Source organism: Corvus moneduloides, chromosome 6 (genome assembly GCF_009650955.1).
Source record: "Corvus moneduloides isolate bCorMon1 chromosome 6, bCorMon1.pri, whole genome shotgun sequence".
Taxonomy (NCBI): Eukaryota; Metazoa; Chordata; class Aves; order Passeriformes; family Corvidae; genus Corvus; species Corvus moneduloides.
In genome coordinates this window covers 4037529-4064000 of record NC_045481.1, presented here as the reverse complement: position 1 = coordinate 4064000, position 26472 = coordinate 4037529, and the positions used below count along the sequence as shown (strand labels likewise).

The 26472-nt window shown below is 44.2% G+C and overlaps 1 long non-coding RNA gene across 9 annotated transcripts in view; it reads right to left on the bottom strand.

Annotated features, from left to right (window-relative positions):
• LOC116445636 overlaps positions 1 to 26472 on the bottom strand; it is a 101291-nt gene that overhangs the window by 41040 nt on the left and 33779 nt on the right. For 7 of the 9 annotated variants that reach the window (XR_004240842.1, XR_004240839.1, XR_004240844.1 and 4 more), the window contains exon 2: positions 3164 to 3424. The exons of the other annotated variants lie outside the window; for them this stretch is intronic. This is a non-coding gene — a long non-coding RNA (uncharacterized LOC116445636). The remainder of the gene's footprint in view (positions 1 to 3163; positions 3425 to 26472) is intronic. 9 annotated transcript variants of the gene reach the window in all.

The following is a 26472-nucleotide window of genomic DNA, read 5'->3' as shown; positions in this document are numbered from 1 at the left end:
AGTGCTCACGAGCCATCGTCATTCTGAGGAGGTCTAATGCAAACCCAGCGGTGGTGAGACGTGGGGTGCTGGGTTTGGGGCTCCCCGTCCCGAATCCCTCTTTGAAAGGGGGATGAGAAGGGAGAAGGTTGGCTCATGTTCGTGGGAAAGAACAAATGAGGCTGCTCGGAGCCTACCAAAAAAAAAAACAAACCCACCAAAATTAAAAAATGAAATAAAATGAAAAAAAAAGTGTAATGAAGCGAGAGGGGGGAAAACGGTTTCTTTAATTTTATCTCGCACTTAAGAGATGAGTAAGAGCGCTAATGAAAGGGAGGGTAATTACAGCCCAGATAGGGCCTCTTGCACACGCTGGAACGTGGGGAAGGTTAACTCTGGCAAAGGGAGATCATACAAATCAAAGTGGCTGAGTGCACTCATGCATCGGCCTGTTTGATAAGATTGATAACTGTAACCAGTAGCTTAGGAGAATCGATTTCCACTGCCGGGGATCTCTCTGGATGCTCTCATCTTTTCTTCTGTTTACATGAAAGTGAAGCTTTAAAGATGTTTTATCATCTAATGGCGAATATGACACACAGTTACAAATGGAATCTTTTTTTAATCTCAGAATGGAAAATTTAAGCGGGGCAGTGATTCGCTTTAATTATGTATATTGAACAAATATGAAGAGATGAGAAGAAACTTGTTTTTCAGCCCACTGAACCCAAGTGCTTGCCTGTAATCTAAAATGGATATCTAATTATTGTTTAACATTATTTATTTAGGAGGAGTTACGACCTCTAATTTGCCTTTAAATGATTAATTTAGTGTTTAAATAAAGCTCCTTTTATTTAATAATGTTTTCTTTAACCAATCTTCACTAATGTCAATAAACTCTTTGTTTAACCTTCTTAAAGGAAACATTTCCTCAGCTCTGAGACAATTATGAATTAACAAAACCCATATAGAAAAATGAGCTAAGCAATTATCTAATATTATTGCAGTGTGCTTAAGAAGGGAATATTCCACACCAATAACATAAGACAAGAGAGATGAAACAAGCTTTTCTAAATATTGAGCATTTTAAGCAGTCTGCCTCTTCTTGAGGTGATAAGGCAGCACAGAAATACCCCCAAAATACTCACAGCTTGGCTAAATAAACTCTGCCACTTCCATTATCATCCTAAAGAGGTTCTTGGTTCATGTCCCAGGCACAAACAAAGCAGCACAAATATCCCCACTCCGTATGTAGGGAGATGGTCAGAGGCAATGCAGGCACCTTCCTCCTGTCCTCAGCCCTCGGCAGGGCACCCTCACCCGTGCCCAGGGTGACTTTGCATCACCAGGGTGCCCCCCTGATGTCCAGGACCAGAGGGAAGGTGTCAGACATGGGGCAAGGGACAACCAGTCACATCTCAGAAACTCCTCTCCGGACATTTGTCTCTTTTATGGAGCAGGCTCTCACACTTGTATCACATCAGATATACTGGCCACTTATTGTGAGAGCAAAGTGCCTTTTGGGGGTCATAGAATCAGGGAATAAATTGAGTTGGAAGGAACCTTTAAAGGTCATCTGCTCCAACTCCCCTGCAATGAGCAGGGACAGGTGTGACTGCTGTGCATTAACTGTGAAGCACAGGTGCTACATAATAAATTGTGCTTGTGATAATGCAGCTGCTTTCCTGGCCTTGCTTCGATCCTCTGTACTTTGCTCTGGTGTATGCTGGAGCTTGGAAGACCACAGGAAAAAACAGGCAGCACAAACAAATCAAAACTGATGTCAAAGAGACCAGGAAGTGACAGGAGATAAGTGGTAGAGGAGAGAGAGGAGAGGCAGAGCTTTCAGGAGGAGCCAGATGAAACAGAAAAGCCAGGAGTGGAAGAAAGTGCTGAGAAAGAGTAAGGTGATACTCATTGCCCAGAGAAGCTGTGGCTGCCCCATCCCTGGAAGTGTTCCAGGCCAGGCTGGACAGGACTTGGAGCAACCTGGGATAGTGGAACAGGGTTGGGATGAGATGATCTTTAAGGTCCCTGCCAGCACAAACCATTCTGTGTTTCTATGAATTAGAAAATACAAAGTATCCAAGGCTTCGGGTAACACTGGTTACCATCCGTAGCTCCCTGGTAGAGGTCTGAATAGAGCTGTGCTCATTTCCCACGTGGGAAACGTGCTGCCTGCATTGTAGGCAGAGCTGAAAGGGTTCTCACTTTCAAAGCTCCTCTCTTGTACAACAAAAGCAGCAGCAGAGCATGATAGGTTCTCTGCAGTTACTCCTTCCAGGTTCTGGTGAGGATCCCAGGAAGAAGAAGAGGAGACAATGTCCAGATTGGAATGAAGAGGGCTGAACAACAGTGAAGGGCACCGTGAAAGCCACAGCAGTGCAGGTGTAAAAGGAAAAAGGAAAAGAGGGAAAATGGGTGTATAACAAGCATTGATAGGAGCACTTGGCAGTAAGGAAGAAGATTGGGAAGGGAGTCTGGTGAGCCAAAGGTTGTACCTAAAGGGATCCACGACCATGGAGGGGGAATCAGGAACATGCTTAACTCTGCAATAATTACTTCAAGGCTCTTGCAAAATGTGGTGGGTCAGTTTGAGGAGGCAGGAACCTGGCCCCAGTGCCAGATCATGGCTTCAAGGATGGTGGGAGCTCGGAGTCAGTGTGGTGGAACTGCCACACCCCGCCAGGAGCAGAGCTCCCTTCCTGTCAGAGGCTGAGGGTCACGCAGGGGTGTCCCTACTCACTCCCCAACACCTGAAAACACCCAACACATCCCTGCTCTGCTCATCTGCTCCCAGTTTCTCCCTTTCCTGGAACCATAGATTCCCCTTTGGGGCTTTTATTTTTTGTTACAACTGTCAGATTTTTTTGGCTATATTCTAAAGTTTCGATTTTACAGTGTCAATTTTTTTCCCCAACCATATGGACTAAGACTTCACCCAGGGTGCAGATGTCTAGAACAAGGGAAATCTCTAATCCTTTTTATCAGTGATGTGACACTGAGATGGCCCATTTGCTGCTGGCTTGGTAGGAGGAATATCCATGAGCAGCTTATTCCTTCTCTCCCATCTTGTTCCAGCACTTGTACCCCATCCCCTGAAAACTCAGAGTGTCTGAGTCCACACAGCCACAGAGTCCAGCTGATGTTATCATTACAACCAGGAGACTCTTTTGGCACTCACCCACAAGCTGATCTCTGGGTAAGTGATGATTTGGATCCACAACATGAATGAGGATGGTCTGGGAGGCCCACAAAGTCTCTTCCAGCATTGGGATGAGCTCCCACCATGACATCTCCTCGATGCTGGTACAGCACATGTGGAGTGAAGACTTGAATCCTGCCTTCAGCCTTGCCCCTGGTTCTCCATATAGCTTCTCTTCCCACAAATGCAGCTGTGCCCACCAGTCCAGAAGTTCCAGGAGGGACAAGACTCCCACAGCCCCTTTGAGAAAGGTGAAGGAAAGGCTGGTGAGCAACTCTGTGTCTTAAAATCTTCATCCCACAGCCTCCCCCCAGACAGGTGCCCCTGAGATGTGATAGGAAGCCAAGCACAATCTCAGCTGGTCACAGGTAAATGGGGAGGTGTGTTTGCCCTCAGGCAGCCTGAGGACGTCACCCCCTCCTGAACACAGCCTGTTAAAGAGGGATCTCCTTTTAAGTAACCATTTCCCTCCAGGCTGCTGACTCCAGGAGTGGCCAGCTGCTCATCCCAGGTCCAAAAGGGCCTGGTTAAAAGGTCCTTCCCCACCTCAGATGCAGCATGGACAAGTCCCTCAGGACTTGCTTGGCAGTGCCACAACATCCAGACCTGACCCACAGGACTCACTGGAGTCCTCCTAAGGTTAGAAGGTGACATGGTTTGTCCCAGCAGACACAGGAGGAATTTTCACAAGAAACCCCCAAAAACCTCTGCTATGATATGCAGAAGTCCTCTGATAGCCTATGTGCAGTCCTCAAACAGTAACAGGACACATGCAACTTTTTTATTATTATTAGTTTAAAAACGTGGCATTGTGACTTTTTTTGAACCCTAGACAGGCAAGAATAAAGTGAAGGATTTCTTGCATCCACCACCTCTTCAGACAGGACTTGCACTGCACTCTGAGCTGCTAGAGAACCCTACTAACCTAAAATTAGTAAAAATTTACAAACCTAGCTAAAATAAAATCTGCTGGTTAGCAAAGAATTCACTTTGCTCCTTCCCTTCCGCTTGCTTTTAATCAGCCCTGCAGAATTCCCACTGCCTGCATCGATGGGAATGTGTAATATTGTTTGATGAATGAATAAAATATCAGGAAGGAAGTGTCTTGTTTGTCTGTGTCTTCATTATCACCTTCCCCATCCCAGAGTTAGTGCATGGACTGTGTGGCTGGACCAGTCTGTTCTCCTTTACTGGTCATCCACTGTTTGATTTGTGCTCGCAGCTGGAAGCTCTGGATATAGGTTAAGATCGAAGGTGTTTGACGCTGTACAAACAGCAAACAAAAAGATAATCCCTCCAGTATAAGTTCAGAGTTTTGCCAGATTTTGCTTTTCCCTGAGCATCTTTATTTTACATCTGAAGCCAGGGGGATAAATCATCATTTTTCCCTCATTTTCCCCTTTGTAATTATACAGACTGACACTCTGGGACTGTAACTCACTTAGATTGGGTTGGTCAACTTCTACAGTGAAGTGCGGAATATGGAGCTGTTCTGGGAAGTGGGGGGAAAAGCCAACCTAAATAGAAAGTTTTTTTGAAAGACATGCAAAACCCCTTAAGACTTGTAACCACTCACTAGAAGAGCTGTGCAAGAATCCTTTCCTTCAATTCCCTCTTTAATCGCTCCTTTTCTAAGCAGGTAATCTCAGGTTATTTACCAGCATCTCATTTCTAACTCACAAGAAACTCCTGGAAGCCAGAAGAAAAAAAAAAAAGTACTCTCCCTCAGCCTGTTTTTGTTTTGCTCTCATGTTTATTTTCATCTTAACATTAATTGCCCCATAATATCTGCTTGGTATTATCAATTAGCCTTTGCAGTGGGAAAATATTTTAGTGCCTAATACAGCGTAATGATTTTTTTCCCTATTTGCCAAGGGGGTTATTAATAAATGTCCCCACTGGGGTTACAACTCTGGTGCTCTGGTGTTTGCTTTAGGGGAAATGAGGGATTGGAGGAAAATCCTAACCAAACGGAGCTATAATTAGAGGGAAAGCAGCTGCAATTAGAAGTATATGTTCAACGACACCCACGGCACTCGGGGACAAACCTCCCCTCCACTCAGGCAGGCGTGGCAGCACAGAGTCTGGCGCTGAAATAAAAGGGGAAAACTCTTGGTTTTCCACTTTCTCCAGGTGTTGCACCAAAGATTTGTGCTGTCTGCTCAGTATATTCTCCAAGAAAAGTGAAAAAACCAGGAGGGTTTTTTTCAGCAGAGGAGTGCTGGCCTGGCAAAGTCAGCAGCAGACTCCTCCAAGCCGGGATTTCACCCTGATCTCTCACTCCTCACTATTTATTTAGCCTGAACTGCTGCCACAGGCTCTGCTGGACTCTCTGGGAAGCTGCCAGCCAAGCAGCCTCTTCAAGTGACACATTTCTGACATCAGACATCCACACCGTGTCCCATGGAGTCCTCTCCTGCGGCTGCAGGTACTCCAGGGCTGGATGGTGGATCCTGGCAGACCTCGTTCTCCTCCCTGCTGCTGCAACAGACTTTGTTCAGGCAGGAAAAAACAGTCACCATCCCTCTGGCTTTTCTGCCTGCTACAAATCTAAATTCTCCAGCACCAGGCAAAAAAGCACCTCATAGGCTCTCCCAGGAAAATTCAATCCTGTCAGCAGATACAAGTTTCTGGAAAGCCAAACTGGAAGGAATTCTGCAGCCTCTTGAGAATTCAGGCTGAATAAAATGTTAGGGCTTGATTTTATCAATTAGCCCAACAACAAGTTTAACAATAAGCAGCAAGGACACACAGGGAATTTAGAAATGCAGCAGATGTGCAGTACTGCTTAATATGGCTTTTAGCTTAATTCATCTCATTGCAGAAATCTGTAATTCTCATGGTTTGGGTTCTGAACAGCAGCTACTGATGTAACCTTTTGTCTTTCCCTGGGTTTTGTTGGTCAAAAGACCCATCAAACAAACAAAACAAAAAACAACCAAATAATTACTATTCTAGCACTATTAGCTTTGAGGATTTACAGCTTTGCTTCTTTCACTGCAGAACTTGAAAGTAATAGAATTTACTCTGGGAAAACCTGACTGTGTCCTTGCAAGTCTCTGTAGGGCTTCTCATATTTGGGTCCCAAATAAGTGTCCCATATCCAGTAGGAAACAGACTGTTCCAGCATAAACTGGCTGGCTACAGGGGCCTGTGTTTGAGACACAGCGGTAGGAAACAAGGGAATGGCAAGAAGCTGTGTCCAGGGAGGTTTAGGTTGGATATCAGGAAAATGTTCTTCCCTCAGAGGGTGATGGAGCACTGAACAGGCTCCCCAGGGAATGGTCACAGCTCCAAACCTGACAGAGCTCCAGGAGCGTTTAGACAATGCTCTCAGGGACAGGGTGGGATTGTTGAGATGTCCTGTGCAGGGCCAGGAGTTGGACTCAATGATCCCTGTGTGTTCCTTCCAACTCAGGATATTCTATTCTATTCTATTCTATTCTATTCATAATCTCCCACCCCACCACGCCTGCAGAAAACACAGAAAGCAGCAGTGAAATGCAAGGATGTCCTCTGCCACCCATGTGTGACACAGGTCATCCTGGCTCTGGATCCACAAGAAAGCAGATTTCCCTAAATACCCCGAAAAGTGCAACCTCACTCCTGCAGATTGCTGGGCACCAGAAAAGGCACCTAAATGAAGATTGGGCTTATTGGCCTTCTCCAGAACAGCATCTCCTCCAGATCCTGGATCTCTCTGTTTTGACCAGAAGAAGACCTTGGTGGACCTGGGGACTACTGCTTTTGTAGTGTGAATGAACAGAGATTAAAGGTCGCCAAATGAAGAATTCAGTGATTATCTATACGAAAACAAACCTGAGGTCTGTGTTCAGCGGCCACTGCTGAACATCTTCCCTGGACTCACAGTCTGTAGGACAGTGTGAGAGGAACAGGCATCCACACCATTGTTTTGGAGCAAGGAGCACTGTCCATGCCAGCTACTTGTATTTTATACCTCACTTGTACTTCCAGTAAAGCATCCCAGGAGTTGGGAGATGAACCTGCACAGCTCAGAACCATTTGCTATAAACCAAATATTTCTGTCCCTTGAAAAGCAAGGACAATGTTTCCATCGACTTTGGGAGGGCTCAGCTGGTGTCTGCTCTGATTCCTGGCCACAACTAAAAATTTCTTCAAAACCAGAAGAAATTTTTCTTTCCAAACTGCCATCAAACTGCCAGTTCTAGAGACATCAGACAACATTTGGTTACTTTTATTTTCTTCTTATCCTTCAGGGGAGCAGGATGATTGTAATTATGTCTTTCCATAGAATCCCTGAATGGTTTGGGTAGAAGGAAAGGAAAGGTAGAAGAAAAGGACCTTAAAGACCATCCAGTTCCACCCACTGCCATGGGCAGGGATACCTTCCACTGGACCAGGTTGCCCCAAGCCCTGTCCAACCTGGCTGGGAACACTTCCAGGGAATTTGCTTCCATGTGTACCTTTAACAACACACACACACTATTTGCACACTATATATATGTGTTACAGACCTTTCACACTCCAAGAAGTTTACAATAGATTTTAAGAGTTGTTTTGAAGGGATAAGCATTATTCGAGGGATGTGTGTGCATACACACAAATGTATTTAGTACCCTATGGGTCCACATACACTCTCAATAAACCCATGTAGTGCTCTGTATCTAACCATAGAGCTCAGCACTGGGCCCTTTCCCCACTGTGCTTGAGGGTCTAAAATGAACAACAGGCTTTTAAAGCTACATTTATTACCTTGCCACCACCAGGAACAGCCCAACCTCATGCAGCCACTTTGACACAGACGTTAATTTTCACTTGCAGCTGTGGCAATTAGAAAGTGTACTTAATAGAGTGTCATGTTAATTGCTGCAGAGTTAACCAATTTCTCCATTTAATTGTCAATTGATTAACCTATTGAAATGGTAAGTGACTCAGTTTCCTTCCAGAACAAACAGCAGCCACATATTGTAGCTTCATCCAGCTGGAGGGGGTACTCTGTGATTTGCTCAGCCTCAATGTGCTGGTATTTTTCTACACCTCCCTGAGCTTTTAATTAGATGAGCCAATTTTACATGTATTTGTCTGCTGGAAAGGTTATCTGTGCTGGAGCTGACCTGCAGAGACAAGGTTGAGCCTAGCAGTCTTAATAGAAAAGGATTTCAGCTATGACTGCTGTACTTGATTGCATTGTAATGGTAATTAACTTGAGACTTTGCCTCCCTCAATGTTTTTTTATAGCTTTAACTATGCAATGAGATGTTTCCCCTGTCATATATATGCACTTATTAAGCTCTCATTGGATTCTAATATGCATGCAAATAGTCAAGAGTTTCTTAAGGCTAATACTACACTACGTAGATTGTAGTGCCATTAAGTCACTACAAAGATGTAGCCTGCAGCAAACTTATAAGTTTTTTTCTTTCTTTTTTCTGCGAGCACATGTGAGGGTTTGATTTTCCATTTTTGCACTTTTCTTCCCAACCTAAAGCAGGAAAAATTTCCTCTACATGCTTTAGATCCTTTTCATCCCAAATGTTCTGAGTGCAAGAGCCCATTTCGGCGACTTTTCCTTCCCCAGCGAGCCTAGAAAAGTGCTGGTGTTTTAAAAGGAAGACCCCAACGTCCTTAATTCAGTTTTTCAAGTTGGATTGTAATCCATGCCCATTCCAAGTCCTTTCTGGGAGCGGCTGGTTTGAAAGCCCTCGGTATCTCCTGTGTTCCTGCATGTTCTTTTACAGTACGGCGCTGTCATTTAATTACGAGACAATCCCCCACAACTGAGCAAGCATTTTCATCATTGATAATGTTGGTAGCAGGCAACTGAGACAAAATGATTACAAACCTATGTTGCACTCAATAGTCCTTTAGAGGATTTCTCTCTTAATAGTCCTGGCTCATTCATGTTTGGTTCAGTACATTTGTTCTTTAAAAAAGGCGTAGATTAGAAGAGTTTCAGGGTAGGTTAATAACTCAACTGAAAATGGCTGCTTGCATTGTCCAAGCCTGTTCCTGCAGTTGCCTGGTGCTTTCTTCAGTTCTTCCACACTGCAGCTTTGGCCCAGTTGGTAAACAGCTTAAGTCCAGACATCTTTTCATTCTCCGGCGCAGCGGATTGAAATAAAAATGCATATAAGTGGCGACTGACTGGCGCTGGCCTGACAATAGCCTGTAACATTATGCAAGGGTATTTACATAGGAATAAGGCCTTGGTAAAGAAGACAGGGGCAATTAATGACTAGGGCCACACATATAAGGAAAGTTTGTCCAATCTTTTCTTCAATAAAGATCTTTTGTAAAGTGCTATGGAAACTCATGGAGGCCCCCAAACAGACTAGGAGAGGGACTTTTGTGGTGGGGCTTTTTGGTTTCTTTTTTTAGCCTGAAGTTAAAAGGGCCGAATTTTGTAAAGGTTAAATGTAATTCTTCTGCAGTGTTGAATTTTTCCTATTGTCATTTCTTTTTTTTTTTTCCTTTTTCTTTTTCCCCACAGGATTTGGGTTTGCGTGGCTTTTCCCCTAGGAGAACATGTGGAGTAAAGAAATAAAATGAATGATGTGCCTCAGCTAGGCAGGGTGGTGGAAGTGAAAGATTTGGAGGAGACCTGTCACAATGCTTGACTCCTGCTAGCACAGGTTCGGAATTTAAGCTAATTTGTAAGCACTTAGGGCCTGACTCTGACCTCTCTCACATCCCAGCAGAGCTGCTGGTGCTGCCAAAATGCTTCCCACCTTCTGAATTCATCTTTTTGCTTCATTTTATCCAGATGGATTTGGCCATGAGCGATTCTGACAAAGGAGGGAAGCCCCATGCTCTGGCTCTGGGTACTGAAGGCGGAGCACTATCTGCAGCGGGTGATGCCAGGACGTAGCCCAGGGCAGAACTTAACCCCATCCCGCCAGATGGGGAACTCTCCCCTGGGCTTGCAGACACAAATAATGAGCCCATTTCCCTGGGGAGACCAGCCCACATCCACCCGGGGCAAGGATGTCACAAAAGAGCTGCAGCTGATGGTGCCTCCTGCACCTGCGAGGCCTCGAATTGTGGTTTTGCACATCTTGTCATAGAGTGGGCACAGCACTTTGGGTCTGAAGCCACCGTGATGGGGCTCCTGAGAGCCTTTTCACCGACACCATGCACCATTCAGTGTCACCTTGTCCCTCCCAAGCCACTGCCCTCTACATCTTCCCTGCCCCCATGGAAGTGTTTTCCATGGTCTCCCATGGCACATCTCTGGATGGCAGCTTGAAAATGCCCACATCAGTTGAGCGACTTTACTTTTAAGCTCATCTTCTGGGGTTTAGTGACTTTGCTTGCTCTTTTTCTAATGACCATGGAGGGTTGATTCTGTAACATTTTTAACACTCTATTCGGAGGAATCTGTCTTGAAAGCAGAGCAGGGATCCTCCTGCTCAATCCATCATATGTGTGCAAGAAGTCAACCCTTCGGTGGGCATCAATGAGGAAAAACATATGGATACCTCTAGGTTCTGCCAAGCTTTCCACCATTTCCTGATCTACCACTGAATCCTTTTCCTCTCAGGTAGAGATTCTTAGACCAGAATATAACTCCAAAAATACAGATTTCCCAGGACCCCCTGTCAGGCTAATTTCTTTCTTTAAAGTATTTTTTAGAATCAAGTCTCCCATGGAAATTAATTCCTAAAATGCTTGCTGGACATTGAAGAGAGGGACGTAAACATTACTACCACTAGTGCTTGGTTCCTATAAGAGGAGCGTGCAAGGAGCAGGGAATGTGCTTCTGCTGTAGCCCTGGAAAGCTGCAGAAATCAATGCTTCATTCAAGGCTATTGATCAGTACTAAATTAATTAGACTTCAAGGCTTATGGCAGTTGATAAGACAACTTGTTAATTTAGTCAATGATAGTGTTTTCCCTAAAGCAGCGAATACCCTCTTTCTCAGAAAAGACATTTCTAGCACTTGCTACTCAACTTTTTTTGCTCCCCCTCTCTTTTATAAAAAAAAAATATATAAAGAAAAAGACATTCACTTTACATTTAAATTAAGATAAGAATTGGACAAGGAGCTGCTTCCATTTACCCCTATTTGCCTTCTTTTTCTCCAACATGGAAGCAGGGTGTCGATAACATCTGATGCAATTTAACAGGGCAGCACCATAACATTCAGCTCCTTCAGCCCCGGCCTGTTGAAGGGGGATGTTCACTTGGAAAAGCTGCTGGGGAGAGGAGGGAGGAGGGGGCAAAGCCACTTTCTGCATGTGGGTTGGTCCCTTTTTTTAATGGCAAACCCAGAGCTTTTGCTTCCCAGACTAGGAGGATGCTCATGGCCACTGACAAAGGCACGGGCGCTGCCGGTCCCGCAAGCAGTGAATGAGATGAAGATATCCCAGAATACCCTGGACATGGGGCTGTACTTCCTGCTGGCTGGGAAGGACAAAGGGACAAAACCCAAGGAGTGCTGGGGTCCCACCACCAGCTCCTGGAGGCACCAGTCTGCTACCAGCAGCACTCCAACCCTCGGAGAATGCTAATAAGCCACTGAAGAGCTCAGCTTTCCTGCCATAATTCTATAGTGCCGTTGAGGACCCCATAGTGTTCACTAAATAAAGACAACTAATTGAGAATTTTTTGCACATTTTGCTCAGTGGACTTGTTGTTCAGGCGGTTGGTTGGGGAGAATGTCCCCCTACTGACAACAGGGGCTGATTGTTTTGGCAGCCGCCGGGTTAGCGCCATTGCCCGGGTCTGAGGCTGACTTTCCAAGTATGACAAAAATGTTTAATTTCGGAATTTTTTTTTTTTTTTTTTTAATTATGTGGCTGGGAATTATTTGGGCTATGTGGAGAACAGGGCGTCCGGTATTCACGTGACCAAAAGAGAAAAAAATTTTTTTTTAAATTGCTGGCAGTGTTTCTCAGAATAAAACCTTTGGTCTTTCTCTTTCTCTCCTCTGCCTCTGTTTCCTCCCTCCCCCCCCCCTTTTTTTTTCCTGTGTTTTCTGTGGTGAGGCCGACATTTTTGTGTCTGCAGGTGACACTTTGATTGAAACTAAAATTAATAAATCAGCTGAAAAGCTCACACCTACAGCTCACAGCAGGGCCTTGAAAACACGGTTATAAAGGGAGCTTTATGCCCTTGTGTAAAGAAGGAATAAATTACAGAAGCACTTGTTGCCCTTGGACTCGATTTTGCTTTGCAGGCTGGTATCTTATTTTTGGAGCTTATTGTTAATCAACAGGTTCCTAGTAGGTTTAGCAGGTGACTTTGTTATTAATCTCCTATTTGACCACTATAGCATATTAATGAGGTAGGCTCCTGGATGTGGCAGTGTCTCCAGCACAAGGAATTAGTTTAAAAGGTGCACTCTTTACTCAATTGCCCACAGTTAACGATGCTGCAGCCCAAATGCAAAGTAGCATTTTCTACAGCTTGTGTAGCATTAAGAGTGTTTTACTAACATTATGTTCCTCACTGTGCTTTTCTTCTGTTGTATACTTATTTCTTCTCCATGGAGGGCTATTATCAGGCTTACTGGTCCTTCCTTCTCTTTATATTTTGGGGGGCTTTCTTCATTTTTTATTCCCCTAACAGAATCAAGAAATTATATATAAATGACAAAATGATATCCTTTCTTATTAATGTGCACCTTGGTTTTAATTAAACAATTCCAGAGCGCTTTGGAGTACCATTAGATTTAAATAAAACACTCGGCTCAACATTTCCCTTCAAAACGGGCTTAATAAATATTATTATAAAGTGCAGGAATTCAACCAGCCCCATTTCACCTTGTATTTTGGGTTTGATTTAAGCTTGGAGAGAGGATACCTATAGGGGTACTTTGAGAACATAAAGAAAAGCTAAGGATTTAAGACTTAAATTTGTAATTACCGGGATCTGCCGAAATACATAATATTATGAGCCAGGCTATAAAACACCCTGGTGGAAACAACAGCTTTGTTGTAATACAGTAATTTCCACATTCCAAGGAACGTGCTCTGCCTTAGATGGTTATTATTGGCATTTGCTTTCATAACTTTCAGATGTGTGGTCTACCTCCCAAACAGATACATTTTCCTATTTAAATTAGCACTGTCAGGCTTATGCCTGCAGATTCCCAGCATTTTTTTTTTTAACAAGGACTCTCACATGCAACAGCATTTTTGTGTCAGGTTAGGTGTCAGCCTTGAGTTTTAGCCTGAACCGTAAAATATCTGTCTTTTATGGATTAAGTTCAAAGTTATCATGTTACTTTAGCTTGGTACTTTGGTATTTCTCTTCTTTGGCCTCTTCTAATTGGGATATATATATATATTTTTTTTTTTTTTTAAAGGTAGAAGAAACGAAATCTGCTAGATTGTATGTGTAAGAGAAAAGTTATTTAAGGTATTAGTAACATGTTTACTACAGGCAGCAAGGTTTAGGTGCCTTACTGCCTCTCACATAAAAGCCTGTAGATGTGCAGTCCATATTCAAAATCACATTAGAATTTTGATCTATATTTTCAGAAATTAAAGTCAATTTAATCTGCAGCCATCACACAGTGCTCAGTTTGAGCCTCTGAAAAGGGCTCAGCTAAGCTGAGAAAGATGCCCCAAAATGATGCACTGGAGTGAAGCATCCCTGTGGGCAACCAGACACCCCTGGTTATGGGGGGGCAAACCATGGGGGAAAGATGGAATTCATCTGCAGACCCTGCAGCATCGTGACCTCAGAGAGGATATGATGAACAACCATGATGAAACACCCAGAAACACACTCACAAACTTGGATCCCATCCAAGATGCTCCCAGCAGAGGACATGTCCAGCTCATGCCTGTATCTCTAAGTCTCCCCAGGATGAGCTGATAGGGCTCATTTTCAGACATCAATAATTCTACCAGTTAGCTTGTTAGAGCTAAAGGGAGATCTTCCCTATTTCAAGCCAAAAAAAAAAAAATTACCTAACCACACTTTGGGAAAAAAAAAAAGCACATAGAAAGGTGGTTTTGAGCTCTGAGAACACACACAGTAATTACTGCTGACTTTATATTGCGTTTTATTTTTAAGGAACCACCATTTAAGCAGTTTTGCTGGATTGCTGTTCAGGGGTTTTGTGTTGTGGTCTTGTTTGTCAGGGCTCAAGGAATTGAGAATTTTTACGGCACAGGCACAACCCCCCGTAAATCAGGGCTGGTCGTTAAAACCCTTCAGTGAAGTGGTGTTAGCAGGGGCTGCTCCACAGCCTCTTTCTAAGGAGGAATCCTTAATGTAACACACATTTGGGAGCCCTTTCCATCCCCAGCCCCCATCTCCCCAGAACTACTTACAGCACAAGGAGTTTTGAGCTTATTTTGTCTTTTCACAACTTAGCAAGATCAGACACATTTCTGCAATGCATATGCAGATTTTACCTCTTGTTACTTTCTCTAATGAGCTTTCACTTAATCAATTTGACAGTAGCCTTTCTTCCTTTTTGCTTCGTATCCACTAGGAAAGTATTCAGGAAAAAGTGTTAACAGTTTCAAGGGGTATTAGCAAAATGAAATGGTGGCACAGGCAAATTTAGGAAGATCGCAAGAGTGCTTTAAGAAAAGAAAAAAAAAGAAAAAGAGAAGTTAAAATGGGGGATGTGGATTTAGATGTTTGTCTAGGAAATGAGTATGACTGCAGACACCACGTTTATTTTCTTGCAAATAATTTTAAAATTATGCTAATAATGAGCAGAGAAATCCTAGTGTTATGTAATTATCCACGTTATAGAAACAAGCACTTTCCTTGATAGTATGCAGCCACTCCAAAAATAAAAATATCCTCTTTAATGGGGTGTTGAGTGTAGGCTCCAGTCTGAGCCATTCATGCAGGACAGGGATGCTGGAAGTCCTGGTGACCTGCAGAGCCATGGGAAGCTATCTGCAAAGCCCTATCAAGCCTACACACCCAGGTTGTCAAAGCCAGCTATGTATTTAAGGCTTCTGTGGAGGGGTTTCACAGAATCCCAGAATGGTTAGGGATGGAAGGCAACTTAAGATCATCTTGTTCCAATCCCCCTGCCGTGGGCAGGGACACCTTGCACTAGACCAGGTTGCTCCAAGCCCTGTCCAATCTGGTGTGGAACACTGCCGGGGATGGAGCAGCCACAACTTCTCTGGGCAGCCTGTGCCAGGGCCTCACCACCCTCACAAGGAAGAATTCCTTCCCAAACTCTCATCTAACCCTGCCCTCTGGCAGTTAAAGCCATTCCCACTTCTCCTGTCACTCCATGCTGTTGCTCAAAGTCCAGCTCTCTTGGAGCCCCTTTAGGCATTGGAAGGGGTTCTGAAGTCTCCCTGGATCATTCTCCAGGGCACCCTGGATTTCACAGCATCCACAGGCACTTGCTTCTAAAATGCATCCGCAGAAACAGAAGTCAGTGCTCTGCATGGCATGGAAAACCAAACCAGGCAGGAAATTACCCCCAAAGTGAAGCTGCTGCAGGTCTCTGAATCAGCACTTACTCACTCAATGTCACCACTAAGCTGAGGACATCACTCAGGCATTAAGTTCATAATAGCAAAGTGACAAAGCACTGCTGACACCACCTTATTGACAAGGAACACGGAGCTTTACCCGGGGGTTTCATGACAGCCACAGCCTGCAGGAAGAGGGCATGGGCAGAAGGAAAACACTCATGGGCAAATGGCTTGGAGTTCCCCCCAGTCAATAAATCCACTGGAGTCCCCCGGCCTGGACTGGTTGTCAGAGGAAAAATTTATAGCCCAATTCCTGCTTGCCAGGTGCTTCATGTGAAGTAAGCAAGTCACTTCCCATGTGACCTGTGGGATCGCAGCCCAATTTGCAGGATTAGACACAGGGAGTGGGGATGCACCTAAGAAAAAGATTTTCCTTTCTCTTCATGAGAAATTGATATCTTGATGCCATGGAAGATGCAAACTTTATTCATGGCTTTCCATCCCTGGATGCCAACAGCCCTTCAGCTGATGATCTATTTCTTTCCTAAAATGGATTCCTTCCTGCCTGCCCCCCAAGCCAGAAAAAGTCCACTTTTCTGCCCAACACTGAACAGCTCCATCACGAGATGCATAATTACCACATCTATCAAAATTTTTATTTCCCCACTGGTAGAGCAAGCTGTGTTACCCAAAAACCTGGTAAGAAAATGTGGCTGTCATTAGTGGACACTGAATCTTGTTTCCAATGTCATTGCCTTCAAACTGAAGGATTAAGTCCCAAAAAGTGCTCCAAGGGCTTGCTTCAGCAAGTGGGGTGTTAATGGCATCGTTTTTATGTACTTTAATGTTATTTTGCCCCGTTATAAGTTGATGGTGGTGTTCAGACAAAGTGTGCTTTTTGGGAGAAACAACCCAACCTTGTGGAGCTGAACCTCACAGGGCAGAGCAAAGCGGGGGCACACAGACCCAGAGAGGCTTTAGCTGGGCTTTGCTTTCCTGGCACTGTTTCCATCCCAAAACAGGGGACCACGCCACCGCGGAGCCAGGCTATGTGCTGCAACAGGACTTTTCCAAAATCACTCTTTTCAAATATTTTATTCTGATCTTCTTTTTAAGCCGGGGTCCCAAACCTTTAAATCAGAGGCAATTTTGTTTTCCTAGCTGTCAGCAATATTTTGGCTATTTTAAGAATGTAGGACAGGGTTAAGGATTAGTACCAGCATTTCTTTTCTGTGTATCAGAGCTGCTTAGCAGTAATTAATTAGGACATTGGGTTTTGTACTCTTGGTTCAGGTCATTTGCCTATGAGCAGCTCAAGCCTTTTACAAAGGCACGCTGCATATGTTTCTGGGTACCTTTTTGAGAGAAGATTTAAATTGGCCAGATGAATAATACTTTGCTACAAGTGTTTTGCCCTAGGCAAAAAAGGTTTTCTTCATATTATCATCGCCCAGAGCTGGAATCCTCAAGCTTGATGTGACTGGTGTTATACTGTCACATGGCAATGATGTAAGAACAGGAGCTCTCTGTGTCAGACAAATCTGGATTTAGGGGAATTATAGCAGATGTTGCAAAACGGCAACAGTTTAGCAAGTTCCTTTCATCCCTTGGTTGGGAGGCAGGTCCACAAAGTACACCCAGACAGAGAAGAATGTTATCTTTGATCCCTTTCACTCCGGGGCAAGGAGACTCCACCCCATGAGGGATGCAGCGAGGCTGGAAATAAAAATAAATTTACAGTAGCTTTTTGCTTGGCAGTATGGAAATTGGCCATTATTTATTCATGCTGTTTGCCCAGACATGTATAAAAGATTTTTATCAGGGGGTAGCGTGTATTGTGCGCTATAAACAGATTAGAGCACTCAATATTAAGATTAATGGCACGGAAAAACACTTGGAAATTTGTGTGTGGTTAGATTACAGGGGATACTTGCAGCTCCTCTCCACTATGTGTGCATGGACAGTGGCACAGCCGTAATGTCATGCCGAGGCTACGAGGAGGGAAGGAATATAATTGCCTCTGATAGAAAGATAAAAATGTAGGATATCACATCAATTTTATCCATCATGTAGGTTTTTTTTTTTTTTTTTTTTTTTTTGTGAAAGACACTGGAAATGTCTCTATTCACCTTCATTTGGACAAACTGCTCTTTTATACCTACACAGAAACTGAACACATGATGACAACGTGACAGACCCTGTTTACGACACGAAAGCACCACCTGCAGTGAACAAAACAGGCCAGTGTAGGACAAGCAGTAATTCTTTTCATGAGTTTAAATCTGATTGGAATTTGGTCAGAATTTGTAGGATTTTTCTTAAATTGGTTGGTTCATTAGAAATAAAAAAAAATTAAAAAAAAATCCATTCGGTGATAGGCACAAAACCACCCCAGTCTTTGATTAGGTATTATTAAAAAATCCCTTTTTACCACCCGAAAACAACATGGAGTCAGAGATGTATGGGATGGGCACGGCTGCTCACACTGCACAACCTCTCACCCAATGTCCTCATGGCCACAGCCACACTGCCCAAAGCCACCTTACCCTGAGCATCCTCAGTTGTACTGAATTTCCACACCCAGAGGAGCTGAACCAGAGGGCTTCAGGCACATGCATGATAACAACTGTGGTTTTTATTGACACCTCACCTGCCTGAACATGCAGTGCTCATTTTTAAGAGTAGAAGTCCAGCTGGATTCAGCTCAGGGAGATATCTAGGGGCAAGCTCAAGTCTGAATATTGGAGTCATGGCACTGCACTTCAGCTCACACATCAGCTTAAAATCTGTGCTTTCATCTCTTCCTGAATCTGGCCCTTGCCCCGCGTGTGGTGCACCATGTCTGATCCATATAGGACGCACTGGTGGAGAGGATGGTGTCAAAGTTTTGAGACACCTTTCCCGCGGGTGTCTGCAGTCATCTGAGCAGCTCACATACGTGAGTTGTCAGCAGGACATGGTTGCACCAGCACAGGGTGCCCAGAGCAGCTGTGGCTGCCCCTGGATCCCCGGAAGTGTCCAAGGCCAGGTTGAACAGGGCTTGGAGGAACCTGGTCTAGTGGAAGGTGTCCCTGCCCATGGCAAGGGGCTGGAACTGGATGGTCTTTAACGTCCCTTCCAACCCAACTGTGATTCTTTGATTCTATGACCAAGCTGGGAGACAGCTCTTGTGTTCACTGCTCACATTGGTGGCCTTTAGGTACCATCTTAGGGAAAGCATCCCCAAGCAGTTCTGCGCACAAGAGAACAGAAAGGCCCTTCTTCACCTCATTTTGAATACTTCCAACCAGAGGAGACCTGCAGCAGCCAGGCCAAGCTGACCCCAGCACCCTCTTGTTTCTGTCTCTGAGCTGACCTGTACCCAGGGGTGTCTTCTGCTCTTGATCCTCCACACCAAGATGGCCTTTGTGAGGCAAGATCCTAACTTTTACCACTCCAAAGGAAATATCTGCTCCTGTCTGTCCACCAAACCCCTTGTGCAGGCAATTCTGCCCATGGGGACTACCACAGAGCCCAGGCGAGCTGTAAACCCATCTGTCAGGAGACCCTTGGGATGGCCTTAAAGCACAGTACTGACCCCCCTGCATCCTCCTGTAGGACCAAAACCCAACAAGGGAGAGGCTGCAATGAATATTTTGCCAAGCACAGAGCCAAAACCTTTAATTGTGGCCACCAAGCAGATCAATGCCACCGTTACGGCGTGGCCAAAAACACACACAACAGTCATAGCACAAAATTGGTCGCGCCACTCATGGCCCCAGCCCCGTGAGCTGGGAATCAGAGGTGTTATAAGGAAAACATGGGATCAGCACACATTCCCATTCAAGATGCCTAATCTTGTCTACACTCAAAATGGCACCGGCTAAAATTGGTTTTCAATTGATTTAAGTTCACTGGCACAAAGCCCTGTGTAGACATTCTTAAATGGGTTTAAAAATGGCTTATCAATTTAGCTTAAGACACTTAGTAGCTAAACTAAGCTAAATCGGTATAAGCCAGGTTTAAATTGATTTATGATGTCCACAAAGAGTTTTGCACTGGTTTAACTAAATTGCTTTAAAAACACACCGCCACTTTAGCCTTCAAAAGTGAGTGCCTACGAGTGTAAGGATTTAGGGTAAATGTCTTTAAAAGTGCCTAAATATCTGAGGAGCTTATGCCCCTTTTCCCTAAACAGACTTAGGCTCTCCGAAATCAGAAACTGTCCTTTGTAACTGCTACTCCAAAGGTTCCCCCCCTGCAAAAAAACCCAAAAAGTGGGGGGAAAAGGGTCAGATTCTCCACGGAGTAAATTAGAGAGATGTCTTCCATTTTACATCAGCTGGAGGAACGCCAAGCCCTGCCTCAAATTTTTAAAGGGAAAACAAAATTACCTGACACCCCAGGTTTCGGGGGGCTTGTGGTTTGGGGGGGATTTTTGTAGCCAATTTTTATTTTTCCTTTCCCTCCTTAGGTGAGGTAGGTCCATACGATCCCCATATATTGAAATAATCCCGTTGCTGCTCGCAGCATCCCTGCACACCACAGTAACTCAGGCTTTTATGTTGACATGCACAGTCACAGTTTGGAAGATATTTGAGTGCTCGTAGCCACATCTGTTGTTTTCTCTCTTAATGATTTGCAGTTAGCCAAAATAATAGAAAGCAGGCAGCGCTTCTTAATATTGGCTTGCTTGACATGAGCCTATCTCAGTCAAAATGTTTATTCTGCAGTGCTCCTGTTAGCTCTGGAAATTCATGTATCTATATGTATTTGCGTGTTTTGCTTGAGTAGGCACAAATTATGCTCTCAACTGGAAATATCACAAGTGTAAATAATTTGGAGACATAAGTGTCTGAGAGAAACTCATGTAAAAGCTATTTGTTTTATGGATTTTGATCTCCAAAGTTTAAAATATGAGCAAACTTTTCATTAAGGGTTTTGCCATTTGTTTGAACACTCCTGTAGTAATTGGAAATGCAACAATTGTTTAAAAGTGGCATTGTCCATGAAAAGATTTAGTGAGGGATGAAGAAATTTCTTGAACCTAAAGACATAATCTGGTGATCCAATTCTCCCCACTGTGTCCATTCCCGTGAAACTCCATTTACTTTCTCCTATCCGTCACCAGCTCCCCCGCATCCCACCTAGCCAGTCCTCTAGGTTTCCCACATTGTTTCCCCTTTTGTCTTTTCAGTCCAAACAGAAGAACAACAGACAAGGTTTCGAAGGGCAGGGAGCATCAGGGGCTGGAAGAGAATGGCTAAGATGAGGGTCAGAGTCCCAGCCCTACTGCCAACAGTTACTAGGGTTTGTGCTGCCTGGCTGGGCAGTGTTCAAAGACTTTGCTGGGCTTTGTTCCACTGTGTAGGGATTAGGCCTGGCGGTCTGAGAATTTGCCTTCTAATTAAAAAGGATAAAAGATAGAAGTAGCATTAGACTAAAACATAGCAGTGATACTTCACAGGCTTTTTTTTTTTTTTTTTTTTTTTTTGTAGTCACAAGACAATGCACGAAGTTGTCAGGTTGTTCTATTTCTTTTGTTTTCTGTGCGTATGAAAAAAAGAAAAATCATAACACCGAGAAGGGAGGGGAGGAGGAAAAGTTTTGAAACTCTTCCCAGCTGTTCCATATGGTGAGTGAAGGCAGAATTTCTGTGTGCACTGTGGCAATTTTGCTTGCTGACTATTGCATTTATTGACAAGGATTACACCAGCTCCCTATCACGTCCTTTAATGCTGTACCAAAAGGTGAGGGAATTCTCCACGTCATCCTGGCCGAAAGAGACTACAGGAAACCTGAATTTCTTCTTCCACGACCTCTCCTTTTTTTCCCCCTCTCTGCTCAGCCTCATTAGGGACACTCAAAACCAGCCACAAACCCTCCCCTCAAATTAACTGGGACATATTATTTTACCCGTGCAATGTGGAAAATGCCAGAGGCCACATCCAGATAGCCGGTGCTTATAGCACCGCTTTAATTATCCTTAAAAAAAAAATCCTGGGTTCCGAGCAGGAAGGGGAGGCCAAATCCCCACAAGCTGTTACTCGTGTGAGTAATCCCATCTCCTCCAAAAGCCCTATTCAGGGCAGCCGCCAAGATCCAGCCCCACGCAGGACGGTGAGGACGGGCGTAAATCCAGGGTCTGCCAGCCCGACAAGGGCCGTTGGAAGAAATCCCTGCCATTTACAACTTGATCCGCCTTTAAAAACATCCTCCTGGTCTGTAGCCGGGGCAGGGGGAGCCGTGGTGTTTCGGGGTGGCTCTGCTGACTTCCCCGGACAACCCCTGGCACCCTAAGAGAGAAGCTGAGGTGAGCAGTTGCGTAAGGGCCGCTGATGAGATTATATTAATTACTTTTCAGAAGAAGGAAGAAAAGAGGGGAAAAAAAGAAAAAAAGAAAAAGAAAAAGAAAAAGAAAAAGAAAAAGAAAAAGAAAAAAAGAAAAAGAAAAGAGGGGGTAGGAGTTTGGTGGAAGACTTGAGAAGCTTTCAAAGCCGCCGAGCTCGGGTTGCAGGCAAGGATAAAGGAATGCCCTTTTGTTCCCACACATCTCTCCTTACGTCACAACGAGCCCAATTTCTTCTGAATTCTGGCTGACTTTGCATGTAGTAAATAATTTGGAAGAGACGACAGACCAGGCGAAAATGATTCACAGCAGAGAGTTGTTGCACTTCATCGTAGAGGATCCAAAGGGGAAAGCATTGCTCACGGGAAAGCATTTTCATTCATTAAAATTTTTGCTCGAGTTTTCTTTCCTCTGAGCCAGTAAAGACCATATTTGTTCTGAGCCATAACACGAGAAGGAAGGGGAAGACTTAAAAACACTGCTTGGGCCAAAATGTTGTTGTCTTTAAATGAAATAAGCCCTTTTATACTGCTGTGAGTTAGCTCGAAAGCAACATTAATGTGGCAAATTATCCCATTGATTTTAGGCAGGGTTCTTCATTGATTTTTGCATTAAAAAAATGGCTGTATGAGCCAGCCCATGGTGCCTAACTTCTTAATATCAGGGCACTGTGAAAGGTTGCCCTTCCACTGAGTTTTAAGGACATGGAAATTTTTTAAAACCAGTGTGCTGCTTTCTGGCTATCAGCGTTGGAAATGAGACCTGCTCTTCTTTGCTGGATTTAGAAGTAAATAGATTCAACGTCCCCGCAGGACAATATTCCCAATTCCCTCCAGGCCTGCAGTCAGCTCCTTTCTGCCTCCATCCCAGAGAGCCAGAGACAGGATCAGGCCACACTTTGGTGCTGAAAAACCCTCTTGTATTGATTTATGTGCTTAACATCGTTTCAGAGTGGCCGAAGCAGAGGCAAAGGTCCCCCCTCCCATTTTGTATTCCAGAGGACCGATGATAACTGAGAGGAAATTCTCAGTTTGCCCCATGATGGGGGTCACTCAGAAGAGCCCCCCTGGCTTTTTTGGCTAGTTTTGTGCAGAGGAGCAGGGACGAAAACCCCTTGGAGGAGAGATTCTCAGCCGCCACGCATCCAGACCTCCCCGTGCCTCATCATCCTCCTCCTCCTCCTTCTCCTTCAGCACTGCTGCTTCTGCAGGGCTCAGCCCCAGTGACACAAACTGGGGGAAGGATCCTGTCATCCATTTTCCGTGGGGAAAATTAAGCAAGGCATAAAGAGGAATATCATATTTTTTAAAATAGGATATTGGAAGAAATAAAAATCTCTTTCCCTGGTGTGTTAAAAGCACTCAGCGCTTTAGAGCTGGGTCTTCTTCAACACCTCGAGAGAGACACAAGCACGAGTGCTATTTCTCTCCCTTACTCTTCACTTACTCACAGGAGGAAGGTGATGATCCGAGGGGGCTTTATATTTGCAAGAACATTCCCAATATTTGCATTCCCCGTCAAGGAAAATATTTTTAAAGGCCAAACGAATATTCATTTATATTTATTTGCTTAATCTAATGATCTATTGTGATTCTCCCTTTCATCTATTCTTCCCTTGATGAGTGTGTGGCACTCCCATTAAGATTAATAGCGGTTTCACATGCACAGTCAGGGGAGATTAGACCCCTGCCCCGGCCTCCTGCCAGCCCCATGTATGTCTTTGGATTCAAGCTCCGAACCCTCACTGATGTCAGTGAAAGCACCATGTGTACAAAAAGGCCCAATCCTGCCCGGGGCTGAGCATCCTCCCCGCCAGCCCGGGCCTTCAGAAGCAACGGGGCACAGCTTCTCCCCAAACACATTTATTATGCTGCAAAGTCTGGGGCTGTCTGGGGAGCATATGTTTATGTGGGGTCACTGTTTCTGCAAGCACAAGGCGGGGATTTTTTATGACAGACCAGTCTAGAACAGCATATGGGGACCAGTGAGGGGTGCACTGGAACCATTTCTTAGCAAAATAAACCACACAAAATCACAAAATGGTCCCTCCACACAAAGTTAACTCCACGTGCAGAAATTACATTTTGTGACCATTTCAATCCTTCCTGGGCATTCAACTCTGCCATTACACAGCCTGGCCCAGAGATGCACTTAAGCCACCCAGTTTTGAAAATTAGGTGTATAATATATCATGCTTCTTTAGCAAGGCAGGGGCTGCTCCAAAGCCTTGGCATGAGAGCCCTCCTGTCGCCTTCAGCGGGATTTGGAGCAAGGCCTTTCTTCCAGTGGCATGAGAGGTACTTCTGCCACAAGCTGGGAGCCCAGTCCTGAGAGTAATTATGCCTTTGAGAGGCTAAAAGCTTCTGAATATTCCTGGTGCAAAAAGCTGCTCGCAGCTGTAAGGGTTTGCGACACCTGAGCAGACGAGGTGGATTTTGTGTGTTGGGTCTGATTTAAAAAAAATTTTTTAAAGGTGCATTTTTTCTATTCCATTCTGGTGAATTTGTATCATCTCTTCATTTGCAGCTGTTTACCAATATCCCCTATTCCATCCCCATCCTGACCTTGTCAGATTAAGTACAGCAGCTGCCTCACTACTTGGACCACTGAATAATTTTTTTCCCTCTTATTTCCATGGTATTTCTGGGAAGAGGAAAAGAAGGATTTTCTAATTGCTAGTGCAGAAGGCTGAGCCACAGCATCTATGTGTGGAGTAATTTACTTGTAATTACAAATGCAGCCTCGTGCCTCAGTTTCCCCAGGCACATCGTGTGTGCAGCGATACCTCTGGCTTTCCAGTGGCACCATAAAAAATGAAACATTTATAAGGCTTTTGGAGGCTGAAAGGCATTAAGAGCCTTATAATGATGTTTTCAGACTACTTCCAATATCCAGCCAGACTCTCTAATAGCAACAATTAGAATTATTAATTTTTACTGCCCTGAAGCACTGAAAAACGCTAAGATCCAACCTAAGCAATGCGAGCAAAGTCAGACATAAAGAGTGAGGAAGAGCCAGAAAGTGAGCAGGAGTCAGAGCATGGGAACCGCTCCACCATCTGTCCCCTCGGCTCGCTCGGAAGGCATCCCACAATTAGAGCAAAACTGAGGATATGACATTGTTTTCCTGCATTGTATTCAGGCTTCGTGGTAATGGCCTCATTATTGATTTGTGGGGTTTTTTCCACTTAGAGCTTTTGCACCTTTCATAGCACACGGCACATGCAGGCTCTAAATGTGGTATTTATGTCATGCTGTCTATATCACAATATCCATCCTATATTAGCATACACTGGGTAGTCATGTCTTACCAATATTTACAGATATTTTTAATGTAAATATTTTGATTATTCCTATTTAAACATGACTGTAGCCCTTTATCAGGTACTAAATCTAATTGATTGATTAGATAGATATGAGTAAATGATGAATATGTATGTTTAGCAAATGCCTTCTTGCACATTTGTATGGCAGCATCTCTTCTTTTGGCTTTTCTAGTAAGAAATAATAGAATTTTTTTAATATATTTAATTGATGCAATTTATGGTCATGGCTAATGGGGTGCTTTAATAAGAGAAAATAATCCACTGAATTTCGGTTATTTCAATAAAAACTCAGAAAGTGTATTTTAATCTCTCCAAGATCATCATCCTTGTTCTAAGTACGAGTTCCTAAAAAACCTGTGCTTCGATTTGCTTTTATTTTCATTTTTTTGGCTTAAGCAATAGGCTTGAAAGTGGCAGCTCTGAAAGCAGATTTCTTTATCCAGAAGCCAGTTTGGAGAGCGTCCACACAGGCTGCTATTCTAAGGCACCATTCTGAAGACTGCCATCTCCACGATGGCACATGAGATGTAATTTAGTCTCTGTGTTAATTTAGCCCAGGGTCTCTCCTGAACAGAGAGGACCAGCCGTGCCAAAATGTGTTAAACTGGGGATGGCGCTTTTGTGATACGGACAACTGTCTACCAGGGATTGAGCTGAGACCACCAAACTACTTTCATTTAGATTCTCAATTTAGTCTTGAACCAAGGTCAGAAGGTAAATAGCCAGGGCTTTATCTTCCCTGCCAAGCCCCTGGTAGAGGGTCTCTTTGAAGTGGAGTGTGATCAGTGGCAGTTTCAGAACTAATGTCCAAGACAGTGATGTTTAATACATTTGCTTCCCTTTTACATCTGCTGGTACGATCGCAGGTTAATTCAAGTACAGTTTCTCCACAAAGGAGTGTTCTCACCCAGCTTGTGGTCTCAAAAACAAATCTGAAATTAACTCAAAAACGCCCTCTTGACACCACCCTCTCCCCAAAGTATACATGTATTTTTTTTTATCCCAACTGCTTTTAATGCCGGTGGCTTTGGGTCTGATCCTGCTCTTTTTGAAGTCAACGGCATCCTTCACACTCACTTCAATGACTGAGACACTTTGAAGCTTCTCACAATGTTGGCCAGTTGTTTGTGGCTGCGCATCCCCCAGGTGGTCAGAGGGAAGGAGATGTCCATTTCCAGGGACATTTTCTGCCGTGACACACAGAGAGTGGTGTCTGGTGGCAGATACCACTGCACAGGCAGGCTCT